We start from the raw sequence: 25598 nt of genomic DNA, 5'->3' as shown, positions 1-25598 counted from the left end.
CCACCGGCTGGCAGAGGGGTAGAGGTTTGGCCACAGGTTGGTATACCTTACTGCCAAAATTGGCCAAAATGGTAATCTATGCCCAAGGCTGTGGTAAAGGAAAAGGGAAGGGCTCTTGTTTGTATCTCCAAGCAGCCTTTATTCCACCCCGGAGCAGGGGCAGAAAAGACGACACATTGTAGCGAGGAAAGGCACACTTGCAGGGGAAGAGTGATGAGAGACCTCAAACAGGACTGAACAGCTATTTATAAAGGGAGAAGGTAACAGGGGATTATACAGTAACCAATCAGGAGCACTTAGGGGAGGAGGATAAGGTGGGACTACAACTCAAAATGACCAGTGAGGGGATATATGGGAGGCAAACTCATTTGTCCAACAAACGAGAATCCAGAGATTATATAAATGACAGGGAAGGTTCTGGAGGTAAGGAAGGGATAACATTGACTGATGGGGAAAAGGGGTAGGACTACAAGGATTGACACAGAAGAAACTGGAAAAGGGGGTGGATACTTGGGTTGATGGATCGAAGCAGGGGAGGGTACAACATTGGGCTACGCCATTTGTAAAGGGGACAAAGGGGTGCCCAAGAGCAAGCCATTCTTTAAAATACTTCGAGCAAAACATAATTGCAACTTGAAAATATTTCTATAAAATGCACCACCACACTGGTGAGCTTTGTTCTTTAGGATTTCATATACTAATTTAGGCTGGGTAACCAGAAAGTAAAAACACTTCCCAATTGTCTGATGGGTTTCCAAACAGTTCTCCAGTTTACATGGAGTAGAAATACAAGGAATCAATGCTCTTTTCTTCCTGACATTTCTGCCTGCTCTTCTTTGCCAATGTAGTGTCATTTTTGCAGCAGTCCTTCCTCTGTGTTGTGTATCTTGTCTTAAAACTCTTGATGTCAAAGGCTGTCAGTTTTCCTTACAACCTCACGTTTGTATGCCCAGCTTGTCACTGGGATGAATGAGAAAGGCTGAAAAATAGGAGAGAAACACCAGAAACTCTGATACTTGTGTGGGTTTTATTTTCTTCCCAATTGATTCCTGCAGCAGGAGATGCCCGGCATTTGTATGACCATGAATCCCTCAGTAGAGATCATTAACAAAAGCTTCTCCAGGCTTTGCATATTGTCAGTGTAACTTAATAACTTCATAGGCACATGAGTTAGTATTTCACAGATGCTAGTGTGATGATTTTTCTTCCCTCAGATTTCTATTTTATAAAATAAAACTTGAATCCAATGACTTCCTGTTAATAAAAAAGTATTAGACTATTGGTTAAGATAAGGACTAGATTAATTAGATAAGGATGAGATGAATCAATTCCATATGTTCCTCAGCTCCATTTTACTAGAATTGAAATGTTTCTCACCTTTGCTTTTTGAGATTTTAGAGCTGTCCTCTGCCTCCAAAAGGAAAAGAGAAGTCCCTTGGGGGTCTGAGAAAATTCTGCCTAAGGGGCAAACAGAAAGTTAAAGAAAGAAGTCTGCACTTTGGATTTCTAAATTGGCTTGTTATTCACTTCTGGACTGTGGCTAAGACTGAAAAACCTGTGCTTTTGGGAAAAAAACCCAACAGGGGCACCTGTGTTTTCTGGCTAGGATCAAAGATCAATATGTTTAAAAGCCTCAGAAGAGTTCCTTGGTCAACAGATTGCAATATTTTTTAATCCTCTTTGATCAGGAGAGAGGGCAAAGATGAACCTTTTGTGGCATTTTTTTGACTCATCTTATTTCCTCTAAATATTTCCCACAAGCGGGCTGCTTGTTAAAAGTCAGACTCAAAGTTGAGAAAAAGATATTTCCAGAAGCAAGACTGGAATTTGCTGTATGCAAATATTTCTACTATAAACCAGATTTTCAAGGATAGTAGTATTGATTGAGCCAGAAGCATTGCTAAGGGAATTAGTATCCAGTGACAACATCCAGTAAACCTGGCACTTGAAATACCAGTAACACGTAATGAAGTCACTTGAGAGCAATCTCCATGGATAAATAGCTATAAAATGAATGGTGCTGGCTAGTAAATAAATGTGAAGGCGTTATGTTCCTGGTGAACAGATAAAGGCTTAAACTGTTTACAAATCACTCACTGTAGACTCCTATCCTGGTTCTCCATGGAAATAAATGTCCTCATGAAGGAAATAAATATCCTCATGAAGTATGTGGCCCATGTTTGCAGGCTGATGATGTTTGGATGAAGCAGATGGAAGGGACAATTACTAGAAACTAGTAATAAACATTTCTGAAATGTATGCAAGCTGTAAACATTTCTGAAACTTGCCTATCACTCTGTGCTAGTCCTTCAGCTGCAGAAGCTTGGGATACTTTTTATTTCTCTCCTGAAACTCATTCATGCAACTTAATTGATTCTAGTACCATCATATGGAGCTGGATGCAAGGAAAACACCTTTTAACATTCATGGGACACTCTCTAGGACTCTGGATGCCAGAAAATTGAGTGTTCATGTCACTACACTAAGTGTTCATTACCACTGCACTTGTCTGCAATTCCATTTTTACCTTCCAACACAGAGATGCCCCCAGTTGTGAAGAGAGGTCTGTTCAGCAGTAGTTTCAAAGGAGAGGCTTTGTCACACCACTCTATGTAATTTCCCATATAATTTCCCATTTAATTTTGGTGGAGCTATGTGGAGACAAGAGAGAAAAATATATCTGAAGTAGCTCTACTTCCCTCTCAGGCTTTCCAGTAGACCTCATTCCCAACCTAACAGCCTTCTGAAGTGACTCACTGAAAGAATCTCTCTTCTATTTTGCAATCATGAGGTGAGAAAAAACTTGGCATAACTGGGAAGACCACAGAAAATTTGCTAAAAATCCTATCAGTAGTTGTCTTGCTTTGTTTTTGGTTTGTTTTATTTTTTTTTTTCACTAGTGTGGTGTGGAGACCCTCACTGTGTTCTACAAAACACAATGACCTAAGCCTTTCCAAATAAATACAGTAAAGGACTGGAAATAGGTTTATGCTGTCCAGTTATTTTGGGGAATTTAGTGTTAGATGGACCTTCTTGTGTACTGAGTCCAGTTTACTTCTTGTGACAGGCGTGACACCTTGTCTGCTACAAACACATCTTAGATCTTCAGTCCAGCACAGTTTTTCTCAGGATCTGTCAGGAGTGTTTCAGAGGAATACTTTTCTTCTGTTACAGATCTCCTTTCTCTTTTCTTGTCTATATTTACTTATATTTTCCCTCTGTGCCAACGTTATCCAGTACCTTAAATAATTTTCTCTCTACAAAAATTGTTTTAAATAAGGCAAAACAGTGCCTGGTATTGCCCTTCCCTTAAGTTTGTGCTATGATTACAACCCTAAAGCTTGAATAAGAGTAACAGACACTCTGTGGTTTTACCCATGTGACATAGGGAATGGTTCTATGTAGATAAAAACATGAGCAGTTTGGGATATTTTGAGACTATCACAAATGTCATTAATATCAGATGGTAATTTTTTCTTGATTCAAGCCTTGTACATGAAACCATTAATGCCCCTACCTGATTGTCCAACACAGCAGATCATCTATAGCTTAGCTTAGGTAAGTATTTCTAAGCACTTTGTGTAATTTCATCAGAAGATTTTATTACCCCCTGTGCAATATAAAACACAGAGGGGATGGTTTATATTCATAAATGCCAGGACAAAAGCATTTTCACTTAGAAGCTGAACTTGGATCCTTTATGCATTTATGGAGTTTATGTGGTTGATTACACCACTCTTGTCATCTATACGGAAAATCCTGATCCTGCTTTCCTGCCTAGATACAGTCTGAGTTTGCAAATTCTGCTCAGATTTCAAGCAGGCAGGCAAATGAGCCCTTCTTATCCTTCCTACTCTGACTCTTTATGTGCTTACAGCACATCTGGTAGCATCTGGGCCTGAAAACAAGGATTTCTTTGTAAATATTCTTTCAACTGCCCCTTTGCCATTCTGTCATTTCCTGCAAACCACTCTTCTGCCCTCTGCTCCCCAGGAGGTGGATAGTGTTTCTTATTACCTTCTTTGGTGTTGGGTTGAACATTTTCCCCTCAGATTGCCCGTGTTAACAGGCTATGAATCATTGTGTCTGCTGGGCCAAGCATGGGGCTGGTTGGATTCCCAGACATCCAAGAGATGGGAATGGAGAAGTGGAAATTCCAACACACCACCTACACCTTAGTGGTTATTGTTTCAACATCTGTGGCCAGAGGTGAGGGGAACAATGGATACCACAGATATATTCCATAGTTCTCTGAGGTGTGCTGGGCTGCTCAAGGATTTATGCAGCATTTCCATTCCTCCTTCCACCTTCCTTTCAAAACTCCTGGTTGGTTTGTGCCTTTCTCCTTTCATTCCCCCCGTGGTGTCCTTCACGTGTTGCCCACACAAAAGCAGATTACAAAACTGAAGTCAGCAACATTTATGAATCTTACCCTGCCACCACTTTTCCAGAGAGAAGAAATGTCATATTTGCCTTAGCCTTTCAAAAGAGTTTTAATAAAATGAAGCTTTCAGCAGTGATCTTACTCAGATACATTCCATTATTTGCTCATGGTCTGGCACCTGCTGTTCCAGGACCAGTGAGTTCACATGGTGTCATGGTTTGGCATGAGAGACATTTAGAGAAGTGATACAAAGCACGCCAGGTGTGGCCTTGCAATGTAGAAATGAAGCAGGAGGAAATAACTTATTTTTCCTTCCTTCAAGGAAGAAAGATAATGAGCAGGATGTCTTTGCAGGGATCTAGAAGGCAGCATGTTTCAGTTTGGGCCTCAAGCATACATGGGCCACCAGGAGAGGCAAAACACTCCCAAAAGGAAGCCAGAAGGGGCAAAGATCCTATACTAAGTACTTTGAAATTGCATGCAGACCTTGGGAATTCTTTGACTGACTGTAATTTGCATTTTAATTTTACTTATTGCACTTTATGTGACACTGCACAGTTCTTTGGCTGTTTAACAAGGATAGGCAGCCAACTCAGCTCACTACACAAATTTTTATTCCCTAAACATAACTGTTTGTTTAGCAAAGTTTTGTTTGGCAATTTCTGTTCTGCTTGTTGTGCTTGTATTTAGCATTTATATAATGTTTCTTATTATGAAATAAATTACCAGTACTATGTCAAAAGGTTTTATTAAAATATCAGAAAACTGTAAGCAGTTTATCAGAAAACTATAAGCAGTTTATGTAAGTTAGATGGCACTCCAAGAACATAAACTACAAATCACTGAGGTTTCTAATGAGCTTTTATATGGCAAGGGAATCAGTCTGCACCAATGCCATCCATAGAATTATTTAGGATTAAATATTATTAGGATATTATTAGAATTATAATACTTATAAAGATCAGAGGCTACTTCTACAGAGGATGCTGAACTTAAAATCTCCCACATAATACCACAACCAATTTAAACCACTCTTAAATTTGCACAATGGGTCCCACATGAAAGCAGAACCTATATGGGGCTGGCAGTAGATAAAAATCACCCATCAAATCACCACAGTTGTCCAGGATGTGACCTCAGGAGACACTTTTTGAATTTTCATTCCTGGTATTGAACCTGCACTTGCATTGCTGATGGAGAGGACATTAAGATGGATATTTTCTCATTTATACAAAGTACCAAGGACATCCATAGGAGTTCAGGATTCAGCTCATTTGTCTGTGTGTAGTGTTTTTCTCAGACTTCATGTACATCTCACAGGATGAGGCAGCACATCTCCATAAATGTAATAATTACATGAAGTCTTAAAAGTAGCTCTAGACTGTCTCCAGAATAAATGCTGAAATTGCTGTGAATGCAATGATATTATCTGTGGGGTCTGTAAGCAATGTTGGAAAGAATTGGAAGTGCTCCTCTGAAACATATTTGTAACTATGTATTGGGAGAAAAATGCTTGCCCTGTGACCTCCCCAGAGCTCCAGCTTTATGAATCTTCCTAGTACTTCCCAAACTGGGATATTGATCCTATCTCTGGGTACCCCAGGTACAGCATAGTCAAGGAGGCCTGGTTCCTACCAGCCTTGCTGGAAACAAGCTGTGTGCATTTGTTGGTCTTTGGTTTCTCTGAGCACTCTGGAGACTTCATTCTTTCGAGGCAGCTGTTGTTTTCATGCACATTCCTGCATTCATATTCCACACTGGGCAAGTAAATATCTTCAGTAACATACCAGAGGCCTGGAGCACCCCTAACCCATCCCCTGGTCTGTGGAAATGAGACAGCCAGCTGTAGATGTATGAACTCAGCCAGTGAAGGAGCAGGGAACAAGCTGTGTTTCCAAGAAAATCTAGTTCCTCTGAAGGAGCTGGAATCATCTCCCAGCCAACATATTATTTGATCCTCTATGTTATCTTATTTCAGAAGTAGTGAAGGCTGGCCTGCAATAAGAAGGCTGAATGTTTCTGCTAAACATGTCTTTAACATGTTTGGGTAAGTAAAGATACTACAGGCAAGGTCTGAAGCACTGGCATTGAGCCTGGTAAATCCTCCACCTTCCAGATGCAGGGATTTGTCTGTTTTAGAAGCAGTTACTATTCTTTGTGAAAGAAACAAAGAATATTCCCAGTATATGATAGTAGCAGATCTACTCTTGGAAAAGGACTTTATCTTGTGTATCTTACTGTGCACCAATACAGCAATCAGACCCTATTCTCTTCTTTTTTCCAGCTGTGTGAAATGCAGGAGAGGGATTTGAGCAGGATGAGTTACCAGCATCTGGATGGTGAATCCAGCATCTGCCTTGGGGGCTAGATGGTGTATTTAGTTCATACTTCATTCATGTGAGCCAGTTTAAATACCCCTTTGTTTCTTTTAAATGTGCTATGCTTCACCTAGCCTCCACCTTGTTTAGGTGCATAAATAACCAGAATACATTGATCAGTTGTTGAAGAAATTAAAGCAAACTCCATGAGTCAACAGAGAAAGGCTTTCGGTCCTTTCCAGAATTTATTTCTTTCCCATAAGTAAAGCCTGCTTTCTTTTTGCAGAAGCAGTTTCTTTGTCTCCAGAAGGTCTTGTCTTTCAGGGCTTTTAATATTGCAAAGCCTAGATTTGGACTCCAACAAGCAGCATCCTGTAAGAATTCAATTTTATTCTCTGGGTATCTTAAACATGTAAGTATTTGAAATTTATGTTTTTGTTACTAAAACCTTTGACATATTTCTGACTCACCCAGGTTGGATTATGGAGGCTGCCTTAAACAAGGTGAGTTCTGTATCCAGGTTGTTCACCTCCACATATGGGACTTTCATCCTCCAGGGTTGTAGCACCCATCTTTATTCCGCTTCTAAATTTCACTCATTATTCTTGCAGCATTGCCCACAAAGACAAATGGCAACTGGTGACAATTGTGTTTCTGGCAGCCAACCAGCTACTCATATGATATAATTTTTCCTATTGAAGAGATTCCACTCCATCACTTGTAGCTGTTTATCCCTAATTACTCTGCTTTGATTTGACTTCCTGTTCAGGAATACATCCTGCTGCTTTCTGAAATATAAATGAGTAATTCTATGTAATGTGAGCATATTTTTAACTCTTATACTTGCCTTTTTTTTTTTTTTTTTTTTAGTATCCAGTACCAGGATTGTTTTCTACTGATGAAGTCTTAAGTGTTATGAGTTTTACTTAATGCAACCATAAGCAGTTGGCTTTGGCCATTGCTATGGATGTTGCCATTTGCTACGTTAATATTCATACACCATTTCACAAGATTTCTGGACATGGTTTAATCTCACCAAACAGAAAATGTTTGGTATATTTTGCATCACTAAAATAATGCTGGCAGGCAACAGAGTTGTCTGTTCTAGCTGTTGAGGTTCAGTGTAGGCATGTCTATTAGATATTTTATGGCAAAAGGCATCAGGTAAGTATGTTATCTCTTTAAGCTAGATATTTAAATTGATGTCAACTTCTCAAATTTTCTCTCCAAAGAGGAAATACAGATTTTCCATAAAATCAATTGCTTATCTCTTGCAGCTGCAAGAATTTGGACTGGGCATGATAGATCTCTCTCTTTCGCTCACAATTGCAAATCCTGGTGTCTCCATCTATTTCCTGCACACCTCTCTCCCTTTGATTTTCAATTCAACATGCTGTTTTCATGTAAGACTGTAAACTACCCAAAAAAGCAAACACACAGTGTGTCTATTTGTGTAAATATGTTGAACAAATGGAGTGTGCTGGGATGAACATTGTTGAAGCAAATTACTCTCAGCAGTAACTCCTTGCCTCTTGGCCTGTCACAGGCGTTCCCAGGGCATTATCACTACAAATGATGCAAGTCTGAAGTTCATCTGCAGGGTTAACAGCTCAGGAGGAAAACTTCCGGCAGTGTCTCACTGTGTTTCTCCTCTGTGTGCAGCGGATTTTGCTGTGATAAATGCTGATAAACCTTAGGTGTCAGCAATGCTGACAGAAGGAAAATGGGAAGGAGGAACTGTATGTTACATGCTAAAACTGCATTTGTTCACACAGTGATTAGCTCCTGGTACAATTAAAATTACTAAACATAAATCAGCTCAGGAGCTGTTTTGTGCTCAGTTCTCACTTCTTGTTCAGTTTGAGCCTGGCAAAGAAGAGTTGGTGGTCCCTGCTCAACCACCATTCCTTGCATCCAAAGCCCCTCTGGTCATGCTAAAATGGTGTGCCATTCACTTTCCACTTGGCAGGGTTTCACTTGCATCCTTTCTTCCTTACATTCTTATCAGCAGTGACGTCTTCGCTGCCAAACCTTGTGCACCTCTGGGTGAGAGTTTATGCACATTATCAGCAAGTCTGTATTGTACATTTGCTAATCATTTGCAAACTGTACAGTTTAGCTCAGTATGTGCATATTGAGCACTGGGGAAAGGCTTGTAAGAGAAGGGCCAAGTATCTATTGTTTTCCACTCACTGGGAACTCTTCCAGTTTCTTGTTTTAAATCAGGAAAAGAATTGCCTTTCCCCTGAGGAAAGGATATCCCACTTGGCTCTGTGGTGAGCATAGCAGAAACACAGAAGTGTTTGCAGCAATGGACACAAAATGGCATCATCAGAATATGTGGTCCTTGCTCCAATCCAGCTCTTCTCCCTTTAGCCTTTTAAACCAGGCATAGTTGTGCAAAGTCACATATTTGGTCTGATGTTCAATAGGGCCAAATGCTGGGTCCTGCCCTTGGGTCACACGACCTCCCTGCAGCTCCAGCCTGGGGCAGAGGGGCTGGGAAGGGCTGCCAGGCACTGGAAGGGGCTGCCCAGGGAGCCAGTGGAGCCTCCAGCCCTAGAGATGTCCAAGGAATGACTGATGTGGCACTCAGTGCTCAGGGCTGGGTGACAAGGTGGGATTGATCAGTCTTATTGTGGACTCAGTGATCTGAGTGCCTGAGTTTAGAAAAATTACCTGTAAGCAAAATTTACTGTCTAGTTGGTGATACTAAATTCGTAAAGAAAAGAAACACTAAACTTTTCACATGTATGAAATAGGTTAAAGATCATTTTGCTGTCACCCTCAATTACTCAGGCCTTGGGTCTCAACCTTGAAGTCTTCATAGCTGCCATCAGGATAGTGAACATTTCTAAAAACTGCTTTTGCTAATAATTTGCTGTCACTATTTGCATAAATAATTTGATACCTTAAGTGATTAAAGTGGTGAGCACAGAAACACACATTTTCCATGAAACATTTTAAAGTTTTACAGTTCAGGACATTTTCTTCTTTCATATATATAATAATAAGGTTCATAGTCATTATCCCAAATTAGCCTCAAATATGAAACATAATTTGCTTAGAAGATAGGCCATTTTAAATAAATCTACAAAATTTAAAATGCTTTCTGGAACTTGTTTGTGAAACACTGAAAGTCTGCGTGGGTGTAAAGAGGGTTTTGTTGGGGTTTGTGTTTGCATTTTTATTAACATAGCTGTGGGCGTTTTTTTCAAAATAAAATACTCTTGTATTGAATAATCTTCTGAGGTAAACATTGTCCTCCTAAAAAATTATCCTAACAGAAAAATTTTAGTGTAGAAAGGGAATCTGTGTAATATGGAATTCCCTTTGGCAAAACTAGTCTGTTTTATATTGACTTTGATTCAGAGGCTAAACTACATTTAAATATTTTACAGCAATACTGCCTTTAAGTGCATTATAAATAATTCACTCAATAACTGAACAGAGGTCTCTGCGGAGTGCAGTCTCTATATCTTAATGAGTAGAATTAATAAAGCAAACTTCCAAGCTTTCAGTTTTGGGAAAACAGATTACAGGAGATATGGCATGCTGCTCTGTATAAGAGAAACAGAACTACAAATAAAAAAAGCACAGGGAGTGCTTAGACATTTTTTGCAATTATTTTTGAGGAGTGACGTTGCACAGCAGCATGGTCTGTAACATTTTGCTGCCACTTATTTCTTTAGAAAAAGCTGAGATTTTATTTTCCTGTATTTTTTACATATGTTTTCAGTTTCTCATATTTGAAATTTTAATAATCTTTCAATATAAAAATATGTACCTTGAGATAAAAATTCAGATTGGCAAATTCTAGACATTAATGTAGCCACACTGACCTATGAAGCCCTAAATAAAACCCAAATCCAAAAATAAGACAATCCCTACAGCCTCAGCATCTTCCCTTACCCCATTACTAAGAGAAGGTAAAATTACAAAATAACCCAAATGAAGGATCAAAACCTCAAAAATAATTCCACAAAATACTCAGAACTTCTGACTTTTTGTTACAACTGTAAGAATCAGAAAGTTACAGTGAGTGTCATATGATGTGCTCCTAAAAATCAGCAATTTTGCATAAATACTCTTCAGTACATGGAAGGGATGTAGAAATGCCATAACTCCAGTTATCCTTGGTTTCCAGTTTTGTTGCTATGCCACCTATTTCTGTTCTAACTGTAGTGTAAATCTTCTCTTTTGTGTGAAGACTGCAGATCTGTACATAGCTGCATAAAGTAAGAATGCTAGATGATATTGCAAGTCTTTTCCCAATGTTTATAAAGTTCTTGAATCTGTTTCTATTAGAAAATTAAATTTAAAATATAAATTAAATTAGTGTTTAAAAAGCAAATTTTTGAACAAAATCTTATGGTGTAATTGTGTATAAATATATTGTCAAACAGTAATAAAATATAAATATTATTGCCATTATTTAAAGGCTGTTGATTTACTAATATCTGTGTGAGGAATATGGAAAATTACTTTTATTGTAGCCTTTGTCAGTTCTAAGGTAATTTAAAACATACCTCAGTTCTGCCTCCCTTTATGATGCATCTCTAAGAGGAAGCAGCACAAAGCTAGTCTTGAGCAAAAAAAAAAGCCAAAAGGTTGTAAGAAGTCACCAAATAAAACCATTTCTAGACTGTCAAAGTCAAATGCCTTCAAAGTTTTGAGTAACTCAGACTGTACCTGACTCGAAAACATGACCTGACAGTAAGGATACCAGAGAAACTTTTTAAAAGTGTGTCCTCAGGAGCACAGTAAAAGAGCAAATGCTTGCTGTTCTTTTTTGCTCCCTTCCCTTCCCTTCCCTTCCCTTCCCTTCCCTTCCCTTCCCTTCCCTTCCCGGAACTTCCCTTCCCTTCCCTTCCCTTCCCTTCCCTTCCCTTCCCTTCCCTTCCCTTCCCTTCCCTTCCCTTCCCTTCCCTTCCCTTCCCTTCCCTTCCCTTCCCTTCCCTTCCCTTCCCTTCCCTTCCCTTCCCTTCCCTTCCCTTCCCTTCCCTTCCCTTCCCTTCCCTTCCCTTCCCTTCCCTTCCCTTCCCTTCCCTTCCCTTCCCTTCCCTTCCCTTCCCTTCCCTTCCCTTCCCTTCCCTTCCCGGAACTTCCCTTCCCTTCCCTTCCCTTCCCTTCCCTTCCCTTCCCTTCCCTTCCCTTCCCTTCCCTTCCCTTCCCTTCCCTTCCCTTCCCTTCCCTTCCCTTCCCTTCCCTTCCCTTCCCTTCCCTTCCCTTCCCTTCCCTTCCCTTCCCTTCCCTTCCCTTCCCTTCCCTTCCCTTCCCTTCCCTTCCCTTCCCTTCCCTTCCCTTCCCTTCCCTTCCCTTCCCTTCCCTTCCCGGAACTTCCCTTCCCTTCCCGGAACTTCCCTTCCCGGAACTTCCCTTCCCTTCCCTTCCCGGAACTTCCCTTCCCGGAACTTCCCTTCCCGGAACTTCCCTTCCCGGAACTTCCCTTCCCTTCCCGGAACTTCCCTTCCCGGAACTTCCCTTCCCTTCCCGGAACTTCCCTTCCCTTCCCGGAACTTCCCTTCCCGGAACTTCCCTTCCCGGAACTTTCCTTCCTTTCTCAGAACTTCCCTTCCTGCAACTTCCCTTCCCCTCTTCTCTCCTCTTTTTTCTTTAAGTTTTTAGGTTTTCTGTTTTGTTTTTGTTTGTTTGTTTGTTTTTGTTTTGGTTTTGGTTCTTTAAAATTTCTTTTTAAAAGCTATCTTTTGTTAGATTCTAAGGAAATCTTAATTCCGGCAGAGTGGAGCTTCAGATGTGGTTGATATGCTGACTACACTGATATTTTCTGCCATGCAACCCTGCTCCCCTTGCATCAGTCAGAATCCGTAGGAAATATACAGTACAGAAGTATTAAAACATAATGGGAAGATTATTGGAGAGCTTGTGGGAGCAAAGACATCCACCCACACAGAGCTGCTGATGTCCTTTTTTTATCAGAGCTGTGCCAGAACGCAGCATCTCCTCCCCTGGATTCATTTTCACAGTTGCTCCTGGCAATGTGAGGGATTTTAAAATGTCCATACCTCATTCATTGCATAAACATTCTTTTTATATTTTGGAAGCTTTTACTTGTGTCTAGGAACACAAAGTACTGTTAGTATTTTGTCGGTTCATTTTTAACTGATAATTTTGAAAAGCTAAAATTGTGAAAAAATGAGGGCAAATTCCTTTTGGGCCTAAAAGAATGATTTGGCTATTCTTTAAATTAAGGACATTGTTTTTTTAAGTAGCATAAGGCAAAAGTTATTATTAGGTGAGAAATACAGAATTATATTATCCATATTGTTATAGGCAACTGTCCTGGCTTGTAAAATAAGTATGTATTCTATTTTGCCATCTGTTGGGGGTTAGGCAGTTTTTCTTATCTCTTTCAAGAACAATGACACTGCCAGGAAGATAATGTCCTGCTAATAGCCTATTGAATTACTCACTGTGGCTGGTAAGATTAGTTACATCATCCCATTGGGAGATGCTCCACCCAGAGGGAGGAGCCAAGCATCCCTGCCACCATAAAACAAGCATTTCTGAGACAGCCTTCTTCGCTGGATTTCCGAGAGGAATCAGGAACCAAGGCCCAGCTGCTCCTTCGCCGCATTTTCGGAAGGGATCTACACCCTTCTGCAGATCGCCGCTCCAGGAGGAGCAGCCACTTTTTGGCTGGACTGCTATCAGCACCCTGACTTCTCAGGGTGTCAGGTTTTTTCTCACTTTGCCAGTGGTTGTTTTGCTTGTACTAAATTACATTGTTATTTAGTTTTTTTTCTTCCTAGTAAAGAACTGTTATTCCCGTTCCCATATCTTTGCCTGAGAGCCCTTTTTAATTCTGAAGTTGTGATAATTCGGAGGGAGGGGGTTTACCTTCTCCATTTCACAGGAGGCTTTTGCCTTCCTTCACAGGCTCCTGTCTTTTCAAACCAAGACAGCAACAACCAGATCAGGCCAAATCAATAATTTGAGAAAGCCAGATTAAAATAAAAAGATAATAAATTTTATTTTGCGAACTGAAATACAATCTCTGCCAGCCACAGTCAAAGGGACAGCGTCGAGCCCAGGACTCGACCCTGGGTGAACACAGGTCTGACCCCCTCTTGCATCAGATCTGTGGAGTTCACAAAGTTCACTCTGGTGAGCCACGGTTATATACTGTTTTTCTCTCCCGGAGCTTGGTTTCTTTTGTTTCTTTCTTTCTCCGAATATTCATACGGTCTTCATCTCCTGTCTGGTGTTAGGAGAATTCTATCTTTGAGCAGACAGAACAGTGTCCGGGGAAGGATTCAAATATTCATGTAGTCCTCTGTCCTCCATCCAGTGTTGGAGGAATCTCGTCTCCTGCTTGGACAAAGCTGCCTTGGGACAAACAATACAGTGTCCGGGAACTGATACATGTAAAGTTCAAGTTACAGGAACCAAGCATGGGGAACTGAGCATTGACGTGCTAGTCCAGAGTTGTCCTCAGTTATCTACGGTCATTATTGGCCAATGATGGCTTGGGCGCTCATGGCTCACTTGCTAATTTGGACTTCTATTCAGTGAACACCTGTGTGCTACAATCTAGTGAGGTAACCGATTTCCCAACCCTTGTGTAAGACATCCAAAAATATGGGTGCTTTCTGTAACATATTCTAAAGCGTGATTCGATATATATTTCCCTAAGTATGAATATATTTATCATATTTATATGAGCATGAATTTAATACACTTATTACAATACCTAGATCATTGAAACAAGTGAGAGTTTCTAGTATTCCACTTTTACAAACAGCATAACTAATAGAACAATTTCATGGCTTCTCCTCTTATGTGTCTCCATTTTAAGCATTTTTCATTTCAGTAGCATTCCTTTTGTTTCTTTGGAACATATTTCACAGAATTGCTTCCTATCACAAATCGGCCTGGAGGAAAACACCATTACTGTTTGCAATAAAGTTGGTTTCTGTTTCATGAACACCTCATGGCACTTCTAGGAGCACTCTCTCTCCTCTCTGCCATCCCCTCCTCTGTGGTGAGGTTGCTAGAAGAGGTCTGGGTGGGTGATGAGGCTGCAGTGGAATCAACATGCTGAAAATGCACCCAATTAAGGTGTAATGGCATTGCAGCTTTCTCACCCCTGAGCTGAGAATCTGGCTGATGGAATAACGTGTTGTGATTCCACAAAATTGCCTTCAAATCAAGGGACAGATCTTTCAGACAGAAATCCCAGACAGAGGTTTGGAATGCTGTTGGCAGCAAGTACTGAGATGGTCCTTGTGTGCTTGCGGAATTATTTTTGCAGCCTGTGATTCTTCATGTGTACCTTTGTCCTACCAGTTCCCAGGTAGCAGGCACATCTTGGTAGCATTTGGGGAAAACCCGGAAGCCAGGGCTTTTTCTCTGCTGTGCTGTTTCTGTGTTATATTGATGCCCTGGAGTGGCTACCTAGAACAGGTGTTAAACAGAGTTAAGAGAATAAAGCGGTGTTAGAAATATGGTTAGTAATTCGTGGAAATAAAAGATGTATAATGAAATGAATGGGCAGGAGATCTTTCTCCTTTTTAATGCCTTTATTAAGAAGAATCAGCTCAGGTGGGGAGAAATCGACCGGTTGCGCCCTCGCCGCCGTTGCTCCCAGGCGTGGCACGAAGAAGGAGGATGATGCAGCTTTGTCCACTGGTCTGCAGACAGAGCTGGGGACTCTGTCCTCACGGGAGAGTCGTGGAGTCCTTAGCTTGTTTGTTTAAAAACCCCGGGTGTCTCTTTAATCAGTTTCTTTTCAGGTTAGGGTGAGAAACAAAAAGGTCCAAGCAGGTACGGGACTATGCTCCCATCCTTAGACATCACTTAAGTCACTTGTTGGCTCATGATTTTTAGGGGTTTTTCTTGTAAAAACTGTAAAACTGTAAAAACCCAGGGTGCAATGCATTTCTCATCTGCATGTTGTCTCTGGTGTCACTGCCCATTCTCTTTACACTGGAGGGTTTCCCTTGGTATCTTTTTGGCAAACGGCCAGCATCAGAGGAACAATCAGTTAATCACCGGCCATTAACAGGTAATTAGGAACTTTTTCTTTGGCAGCACACCCAAAGAAGTCTGACCGGTTAGACTTTTTCTTTCTTTTTAACTCTGAAACTCAAAAAAATTACAATTTTCTACTCATAACATATAAAATTTATGTGTAAAATAAACGGCTGGTACACGGGGTGGGGGGAGAGATTCTTCCCCAGGATGGCGAAACCACGGCAGATGGGCAGAGAGGCACCACAACATTTACATGCGAAGGAAACCTTGGCTGCACAGGAGATGGGCATTCACAGAAACATGCACCCAGTGACACCCAAGAGATGATGGCCGGGATGAGATACCTATCTGAGATGACCACAGCCATCAACACCTTCCACCTGAATGCCAGATTCTGGGAATTGGGGAAGTGTATTATTCTATTCCCGGATGAAGGCTTTGTGCAGCCCGAGCCAAAGAAAGAAACCAACTTGAATATGAAGAACTCAGAAAGAAACAAAGGGACTCCGCCGCGGGGCAAAGTAAACTGTATAAGAACTGATGCCTCGGAGCAGCCAGTGTGGATGGGGAAGAATTGGTGCTAGTGAGACCAATCTCACGTCCACCCGGCTCACCTCCCGGGGGGGGGGGGGGTACGCTGTCCGATTGATTGGTGGCTGTCGGGACTGTATTACGGTCACGAAATACATTCTATTTTAGTTTTTTTTTCTTAAAATTGACTATTTTTCATTTTTCACTTATAACAGTGGGTATTTATTAAAGGCCTTCAATAGGTACACCTGGGGCAGTCAAAAGCCTTCCAGGGGCTACTCCCCAGATGGATGATAGTCATGGGTTTTTCAGAGAGATATAAATTGTATTATCAGGGGTCAGTTCTTTAATTACAGCTTCAGGTAATGAAGTAATGTACCCCCTGTTTGCTCTCCCCCCCCCGCCATTTATTTTTGTTTATACTTTTTGGGCCCGAGACAGAGGATGTTCTTGGCTCTCAGTCCTAAAAGGATTGTTTTGTCTCCAAAATGTGAAGAGAGCTTGCTAACAGTCTATATGGAGTTTAGATTTACATACTAATGCAGTGCAGAATCTGAAAGATGTAAAAGCTAAAATCTTAAGGTGTCAATATGAACTGCAAATACCCCCAAGGCATCTTACCATAGTGGGTGGAGACAGTGTTTAGATTCCATATAAACACCAAAGGAAACTCATGAACTCTTTTTACAGCAAGGGTTTCACACTTGGAAGGGACAGAAGCCTGTTCAGACATCTTTTGGTGAATCACACCAACACAAAGGGTTTCTGTGTCAATCCTGGACACCAGAAGGTAGGGAGGGTGGTCTTTTATCTTTGAAAATTGAGTGCCAATTGAGAACACTTTGCCAGCTTTGTTATCCATGATCCAGGCCAAATCCTGCTTTTCTGCCTGGAGCAGCCTATTTGAAGCTGCTGGCCGTATATAACAGTGTACTGTAAGCAGGGTTTATGACTTTTGTGTAGGGTGAGAAGAGCTGACAGAAAGCCCAGAAACAATAGGCCTGCAACTAGAATCCTTCACATGATTGTCCCAGCTGAGCTCTTCCCAAAATAATTGACAAGGTAATTTAAATGTGAGGAAATATCAGTACTATTGAAGACAGCTACACACAAATTTTTCTTTTTATTCCTGAATTTTAAGTTGAGGGTGTTTATTATGAGATGGTTCTTTAAAGAAACAGTGTAAGATAAGGTTCCTGCACCTGAGATTTTACAGATAAGTCTGAGCAGTAAAAAAAGATAATAGAAATATCTTTAAAAAACAAACAAAACAAAACAAAAAAAAAACCCCAAACAAACACACATACACAAAAACAAACAAACAACAAAAAAAAAAAAACAAAAAACGAAACCACAAAAATTACTTCTCATCTGTATTTTCCGAGTTTTTTTATTGGCAATGTTTTTTTGAAAATTAGTTTTTTGGAAACCTCCAAGTGTTTTAGAATGAGAAGAAATCATTTAAAAATAATATTTTAGAGAAGAACAATTAGTCTGGCTATGTATGTGTGTGAGTAGAGATGAAAACTTAGTACCTGTACTGAAAAATATGGAAATAAATATTCCTTTCAAATGATAAAATACAAAATAATTGTTCATGTTTCAGCCCAAACCACCACATCTTCCTCTGGCAAAAGATAACACAATATTTGCCAAGTTCCTTTCCCAGACATGGTTTTCCTTAGGAATTCCATGTAGAAGGCCCATTTTCAAGGATCTGGTCTTAACTACATTTCCTAACCTGAGGATAAAAGGATTCTGCTTTTACTCAGGTCTTCTTTCCAAAAAATACAGAAAAGAAACAGTGTGTGGGGGGGGTTATCATGTTGATTGTCATGGTAAAAATTTATCTTCCACTCAGGATCCAAAATGGAATTTTTAATAGAAATGTATTCATAATTCCTATGAACTATATCCATATTTTCCCTATGTACATGTTTTCTGCTCTGCTTGCAATGTAAACATTTCAGCAATTTCCTATTGCAGTATAGCTGGAACTTGAACCTGAATAATCTGCCTTCACAGCTGAATTTAGTGCAAATAGTGAAACTGTACAAAGATGAAAAGCAATTAAGGCTATTATCTTGGTAACATAAATAGTTCCATCAAACACAAAGGAGCTAATTTCCTGCTTGAACATCTTGGGTATTTAACATGCCTTCAGTGTTACAGCTTAAGACAGAATATTTTAAATACATATTTTGAGTATGTACAGTGTTTTTGGCAGCACTCAGTGGTACAGTGCTGCTATGTCACCTGACCTCACCTGTAGTACCCATGCAAAGAATGGCTAAAAATCTCTGAAACCCTACAAAGGGTTTCATTTTGCTAAAATGTCTGCCTTTTCACCCAAAATATATTTAAAAGTGCCTGTGAGTTCCAGTTTGGGACAACGGGATGGCTTTTTTTTTCTTATTACTCACCTCCTGTCACAGTATTTACCTTTCTTTGAAAGAACAGGAGAAGAAACCCAATTAAGTTGCTTGCTGAGGAAGTGTTAACTGTACACTGCATTTCCACATTGTACTAAGAAGTCTTCATGGACATAAGTAAACACTTCTTTAAAGTGCTGGTGGTATCTGTCAGTGCAAGAAAACAGATAGCAACCTCAGGATATTATTGTTAATATTTTCAGTCCTGCAAAGAAAGAATCCTTTATTAAAGAGTGTGCCTAAAGCACAAAGAGCAGTTCCTGATATTTTCCTGTATATTCAGATTCTCTAATCAATTTGTCTCTGGCCCTTGGAAAACACTGTCCTCCTCAGTAATGTTATAGGTAAAAATTGATCCAGCCAATTAGATAAAAAAATAAAAATTGAATTTATTTGCGATATAAATATAAATATTTATATACAGTCCCGACCACCAACAATCAAAAAGCAGCCCTGACCCTGGGATCGGAGTAGGTGAACTATGATCCAGCCTCTATCACACTGAATCCCCCTGTTCACCAATGATGCCTAGCAGAGTTTGGTTTTTATATTTTTTTTCTTGCTCGCAGTGGAGTCCCTTTGTCCCCTCCTGGAGTCCTCCATATTCATGCAGTGTCTATTCTCTGTCCTGCGCTGGACAAAGCCTCCCCCGGGAATTGATGTGTATCTGTCCCCAGTTCCCGGAATCCTTCATTCAGATGCATGTCCTTGATCGTCCTGTCTTTCTGAGGTGAACATCTTCATGGGCCGTCATGCCTGGTGTTTTCTTGTTCATGCCATAGGGGAGTGCCCATCTCCTGTGCAGGCTAAGTTTTCTTTGTATGTTAATGATGCACCTCCTCCTCAGCTGTGAGCTGTCCTGTGTGGCAATCTCCCTTTCCCCTTTGCTGGAATGATCTTAAAGCTTTATTTTATATTACATAAATAATCTTACATTTCCAGCATGAATTACCCCCTTATTCATAACAGTAAGAACACCTATGGTCAAGGTATGTGTAAAAATAGCAGGAAATATTGTTTTCCTCCTTATCTTTGCCTGAGTGTCAGAGTGAACAGCAGAAGAAATACAAATATTTTCTCTTCATAGGGTATTTATTTTGATTTTCTTCTGCTTCCTTCAGACTGCCTGCTGTTTGTCATCTATAGGAAACAACCATGGTTCCTTGTGAATTATTTCTCACCATAAGCTTTCATGAAGGGGCCTGATTTTCAGCACACAGAACAGTGTCTTTAAATCTGAGCAACTTGGGCAGCAGATGTTCTATAAATGCTATAGTCTTTATTTCTGTCCTTATGGAAATGCAGGAACATTCTTCTGACTGTGACATGCCTGCCATAAGACAGGAGGCTCCTGGGGAAAAGTGGAAAAGTGTAGCTTGGATCCTCTCCCTGCAAAAGTGCTCAAAGCAAAGGCTGTCAGGTGGATACTCAGGAGAGAAGTATTTCTGGAGGAAAAGACACAAACGTCAGGATTCTACTTGTTTTCACATTGATCTTTTTCAGACTTGACAATTTCCAAACAATCTCCAGAGCAAACCAGACATTATGGCAAAATACCTCCACGGTGTACTAAGTTGATTTGTCTTGCAAAATAGAAAATTAACTTTTGCACAATTAAAGACACATAAAAAGGTGAAGTTAAAGATGTGACTTTCTACAAAACCTCCTCTTGCTGATATTGCCATCTAGGTGAATTTTAAGTCTCTTTTTTAAAATCAAACAATGTTATAGGCAACAACCAGATCAGGCCAAATCAATGATTTGGGAAAGCCAGATTAAAATAAAAAGGGAATAGATTTTATTTTGTAAATCGAAATACAATCTCTGCCAGCCACAATCAAAAGGACAGTGTCAAGCCCAGGACTCGACCCTGGGTGAACACAGGTCTGACCCCCTCTCGCATCAGACCTGTGAAGTTTACAAAGTTTGCTCGGGTGAGCCTCAGTTATATACTGTTTTTCTTGCCCGGAACTAGGTTTCTTTTGTTCCTTTCTCTTTCTCTGAATATTCATACGGTCTTCATCCTCTGTCCGATGTTAGGAGAATTCTATCTTCGAGTAGACAGAACAGTGTCCGGGGAAGGATTCAAATATTCATGTAGTCCTCTGTCCTCTGTCCGGTGTTGGAGAAATCCTGTCTCCTGCTTGGACAAACAATACAGTGTCCAGGAACTGATACATGTAAAATACAAGTTACGGGGAACTGAGCATTCACATGCTAGTCCAGAGCTGTCCTCGGTCCTTATAGGCCAATGATGGCTTAGGCCCCTCAGAGATTCCCTCAGAATTCAGTAGGAGCTACTCCCTTCACTTGCTAATTTGGACTCTTATTCAGTGAACACCTGTGTGTGCTACAATCTAGTGAGGTAAGCAGTTTCCCAACCCTTGTGTGAGAGTTCTAAAAACCTGTGTGCTTTTTGTAACATATTCTAAAGGGTGATTTGATATATATATTTTTTTTTCCTAAGTACGGATATATTTATTACAGTTATTTGAGCATGAATTCGATACATTTATTACAAACAATATTACAATCTCAAGAGCAAGCAACAATTTTTCCTTGTATTCTGAAGAGCAATGTTGGAAATGTCTCTGTAAAAGCTAAGTTAGAAACGATGTTGCTTCTAACAGGCAGACAAAATTCACAGGGGTTTTGGGTGCATGTTGGCCAAGTTTATACTATTGCTTCTTTTTTCATTGTTGTAAATACCGCATTGAAGTTCCTTTTAAAATCAAGGCAAAGTCTATTAGCGCACTCAGCTATGCAGCAACAGTATAGGAGTTTAAAAAGGGCATAAAATGTCTTCCATCAAGAAAAGCACTCTGTAGGAAAGGTTCCAGACCCTAGTGAAGCCATCAGAATTTGAGCTTATTCCGTCTCTCTATATAATTACAGACAGATAGAGTTGAAGACTTAAATATCAGCCTAAAGAAAGTGATTTTTTTTTTTACTAGCTGTTATAGGTAAAAATAAAAATTGACCCAATCGAAATAAAAATAAAAACAAAGAAAAATTATTAGTGACCGTGATACAGCCAACAATCAAACTGACAGCACAACACCCCTGGGAGATGGGCTGGGTGGACGTGGATCTGGCCTCTAGTGCACCAAATCCCCCTGTGTCCACACTGGCTGTTCCGAGGCTGCAGTTCTTATACTCTTTATTTTGCCCGTGGCAGAGTCCCTTTGTCTCCTTTTTGAGTTCTTCATATTCAAGTTGGTTCTTTTCTTCAGCCTGAACTGCACAAAGCCTTCGTCCGGGAATTGATCAATGCATTTCCTCGATTCCCAGAATCCTGTATTCAGGCGGCAGGTGTTGATGGCTCCGGTTATCTCAGATGGGTATCACGTCCCGGCCATCATCTTTGAGTACATGCTACCGTGAACGACCATCTCCTGTGCAGCCGAGGTTTTCTTCGTATATAAATGTCATGATATCTCCTTGCTGGTCTGCCAGTTTCATCATCCTGAGAATGAAATTCCTAGCTGCACCCCCCCCCCCCCTTTATGTACAGCCGGTTTGGTTCATATACTTTATAGAAGTCTATATATTTTATCTGCACGAATTACTAACTATATCCCTAACACTAGCCAAATGGGAAAGTTCCTCTTCACCACAAGAAACCAGACGAAACAAACCATGACTATATGAGATTGAGCAGAAACCAGCTGGTATTTAGGAATTTTAAAAAGAGATTTCTGATCAGAAAAGATGAGAAAGCAACACAGTTGCCACAACCAAAAACAAAAAAAGAAAATTAGATATTCTGTTTTCAAAGTCCCTATTTATCTCTCTTTCCATGTCATATACATATATCAAACTAAGCAAAAGCAGGAACAAAGGGAGTTATGGCCTTAACAGCTTTGTATTCCACTGCAGGGAGGACTAAGAAAAGCCAAAAGAATGCTGTTAATTATTTGCCTTTCTTCTAGTTCTATTCTAAGACTGTTCTTGTGGGCTGTTGTAAAGGAAAATAGGAAAAGTAGAATTTACTAAAAGTAAAGCTCTGTTGTCACTAAGATCTGCAACCTCCTAAGAGATTCTGAAAGACTTTAACACCAATTTCGATGAGTAGAGGTGAAATGCAAATGTTTTGGGGAAAACTATTATACAGAATTCAGGAAAGCTTTAGAAAAGAGTGAAAGAAACTTGAGAAGGAATGCATGTAAACCGACACTGACGTGTGCATTGGAAAGCTGCAACAAGAATGGGCTGGCTAGCAACTGTTTCTTTCCCTGGCACACAAAGTCAGAGTGCCCCTTGATTGCCGTAATTAAAGGCCTGTTAGGGTTTCAAATGGAAGGTTACATTTATTCTAAACTGCATGTGGAATCCTATCCTTTCAGTTTCGCCTAAAGACTTTCAGTATCATCAACTGCCTTAAAGAAAAGATCCTGGAACAAAAGAGACAGTGCTGGGCATCCCTTTTCCAGCTTTAAATGCCACAATACACATTAGTATTGTGCCTTTTTTTTTTTTTCCAGCTGCATGTACCTTGACACTTTGGCTCTGTCGCCGAGTCCAGCTGGATCATTTTAATCTGGAATCAAAAGAAGAGAAAACAGTTGCTCAGTTTCACATTACTTTTGAAGGCTATCAACACACCCTGTGAACTGGGGCTAGAAGTTTTCCTTTCAAACTAAATGGACCACCCCATTCTTTCTTTTGATCATGCAGAGTTCCTGAACCTGAACTGTATCAAGTGGAACTATTGGTCACAAAATGTGCCTGCTCAAGAAGCTATTGTTGTCTCCACATTTAACTCACATCCTGTAAAAAGCAAAACACACCGTGGACTTCTGCTCATGGACCATCACAGTCCTACACTCTTGCAGCCCAGCTTCAGAACTTGTCCAGCTATGCCCAGCTATTGCTCCCAATCCAAAGCTCCTAGAACAAAAAGTAAGCGCTGGCCTTCACTTTGTCCTTGCAGCTTTTAAAGTGCAGTACACTCAGGAATGCATGCTCAGCTCTTGAGACCCTCATGCACCATCAGTCTCAGAGTCCAGTTACAAAGCTAAGAACATTCAGCACCTGGTCCCACAGGAGAAATTCTAGAAGGGAGAGGCAGTGCTGGAATTCACTTTCCTTTTGCAGCCTTATAAACTGCACAGCAAACAGTGAGACAATTCGTCTTCCTTCACATGCAAAATCACACGTCCCTTCCTTCTATGCAGGAACACGTGATTTCAGTCTGGACTGAGCATCCACAACAGAGCCCCTACACTGCTTGCTCTCACACGAATGATGCCACGACAGAAAAGCGCTCGGCTCTTTGCTGGGCACTGACAAAATGAACCACACGATGGCGGTGTGGACTTGCCAAAGAAGAAAACGCGCCTCGCCTATGTGAAGTACCTGAGGTGCAGATCCAGGTTGAAATCGCCACTACGCTCAAATCAACAGTCAGGACAAAAGGATTTCACTGCTCTTCCAAGTACAAACTCTTATTTGCCCCACACTCAAACAGCAACGCAAACTCCTTTATGCTAATACATTTTTTCACTCTCGCAGAGATCGGCTACAATCTTGAAACCATCTGGCAAAAGTAAAGCTCAGAAAAGTGTCAGCTGAGAATGCTGGTGCTGCCTTACAACTTCAGCTGCACCCAAAGAACTGCTTCTCACACTGCTCAATTTGGGAAGTGATTCCCACTTCTCAGAGGGGGCCTTCAGAAACTTTGGCCTTATTTTGGGCGAGGTCCTGTGCTCAGGATTGGTGTGCAGCTGCTAAGAGTGCCCTGGGCAGGTAATGCCCAGTTAACAGTGTTCTGGTACCCTTGTAGGGGCTCATTTCCTGGATGCTGTTTATTCCAGAGGAGGGGTTGCTGTTTCTTTTGAGATAGGCTTATAGGTCCACTCTTTGGCAAACAAACCAATTTTGGATCTACAGATTGGGTAATCTTGGTGAAATTTAAAGGCCTTTCCTAATAGGCAGCTCTGTCAGTGAAAGAGCTGTTGAACTGTTCTGGTGGGAATGCAAAAGTCAAACTGTTGATGAGCTTTCTATCCTGGTACCTTTAGCGTGTGAGCAGTTCCATTTGGATCCTGGCTCTGTGAGACTGAAGGCTTGTGATGGTTCATAGAGCTGAGAAGAAAGTGTAGATAGTAAGGTGTGTTCTGGCAGTTCTTTGGGTGCAATGGAAGTTGTAAGCAGCAAGAGCTTTCTCAGCTGGCACTTTTGTGAGTTGTATTTTTGCCAGATGGTTTCAAGTTTGTAGCCGGACTCTGCCAGAGTGAAAATATTTATTAGCACAGAGGAGTTCGTGTTGCCATTTGAGTGTGGTGCAAATCAGAGTATGTACTTGGAAAGGGAAAGTCAGCAAAATCTTTTTGTTCCGACCCAGTGGAGTAGAGTGCAGTGACATTTTCAGCTTGGCTCTACACTTGTAGTGCTTTAGAGCAAGGCCAGGAGCGTTTCCTCTTTTTGCAAGCCCACATCGCCACCGTACGGTCGGTTTCAGGAGCGCTGAGAGTGCCCAGGGAAAAGCCAGGCCTTCACCTTCCCCTTGCCGCCTGCGAACAGGCCAAACACACCGGCAACTCGCACTTTCCTTCTCTATGCACAGCACAGAGCTCTGCACAGCACCACATCCACCCCTAATCCGAAACTGTCCAGGTGGGGCCGCGCTCTGCTCCAAGGAACAAGGCACGGGACAAGACTCAAGCTGTGCCAGGAGAGGCTCGGGTTGGACACCACGAAGAATTCCTGCACTTTAAGAAGAACTTTTTCTTAGACATTGGAATAGGCTGCCCAGGTTGGCGGTGGAGTTAATTGCTGCACCCTGAGGTGTTGAAGGAAACACCAGAGGCACCACTCAGTGCCACAGCCCGGCTGACACGGCGATCTGCAGTCACAAATACGCCTCAGCCACATCCACCACCGTTCCAACGCTAATGAGCTCCAACGCTAATGTGACTTTAATTACCGCGGAAG

General features: G+C 41.0%; 1 long non-coding RNA gene across 3 annotated transcripts; it reads right to left on the bottom strand.

The window, feature by feature from the left end:
- Window positions 1-13793: 13793 nt before the first annotated feature.
- Window positions 13794-25551, bottom strand: LOC135300764 (uncharacterized). 3 transcript variants are annotated; one of them, XR_010362541.1, is made up of 3 exons: window positions 23157-25551; window positions 18673-18809; window positions 13794-15120 (listed from the first exon to the last, which is right to left on the bottom strand). It is a non-coding gene; the product is annotated as an uncharacterized LOC135300764 (long non-coding RNA). The 3 variants fall into 3 exon arrangements; XR_010362539.1 differs by lacking the exons at window positions 13794-15120; window positions 18673-18809 and adding an exon at window positions 20438-22111; XR_010362540.1 differs by lacking the exons at window positions 13794-15120; window positions 18673-18809 and adding an exon at window positions 20438-20802.
- Between the last annotated feature and the right edge of the window lie 47 nt (window positions 25552-25598).

This window comes from Passer domesticus, chromosome 5, assembly GCF_036417665.1.
Source record: "Passer domesticus isolate bPasDom1 chromosome 5, bPasDom1.hap1, whole genome shotgun sequence".
In the NCBI taxonomy this organism is placed as follows: Eukaryota; Metazoa; Chordata; class Aves; order Passeriformes; family Passeridae; genus Passer; species Passer domesticus.
This window is presented reverse-complemented; position numbering and strand designations above follow the sequence as displayed.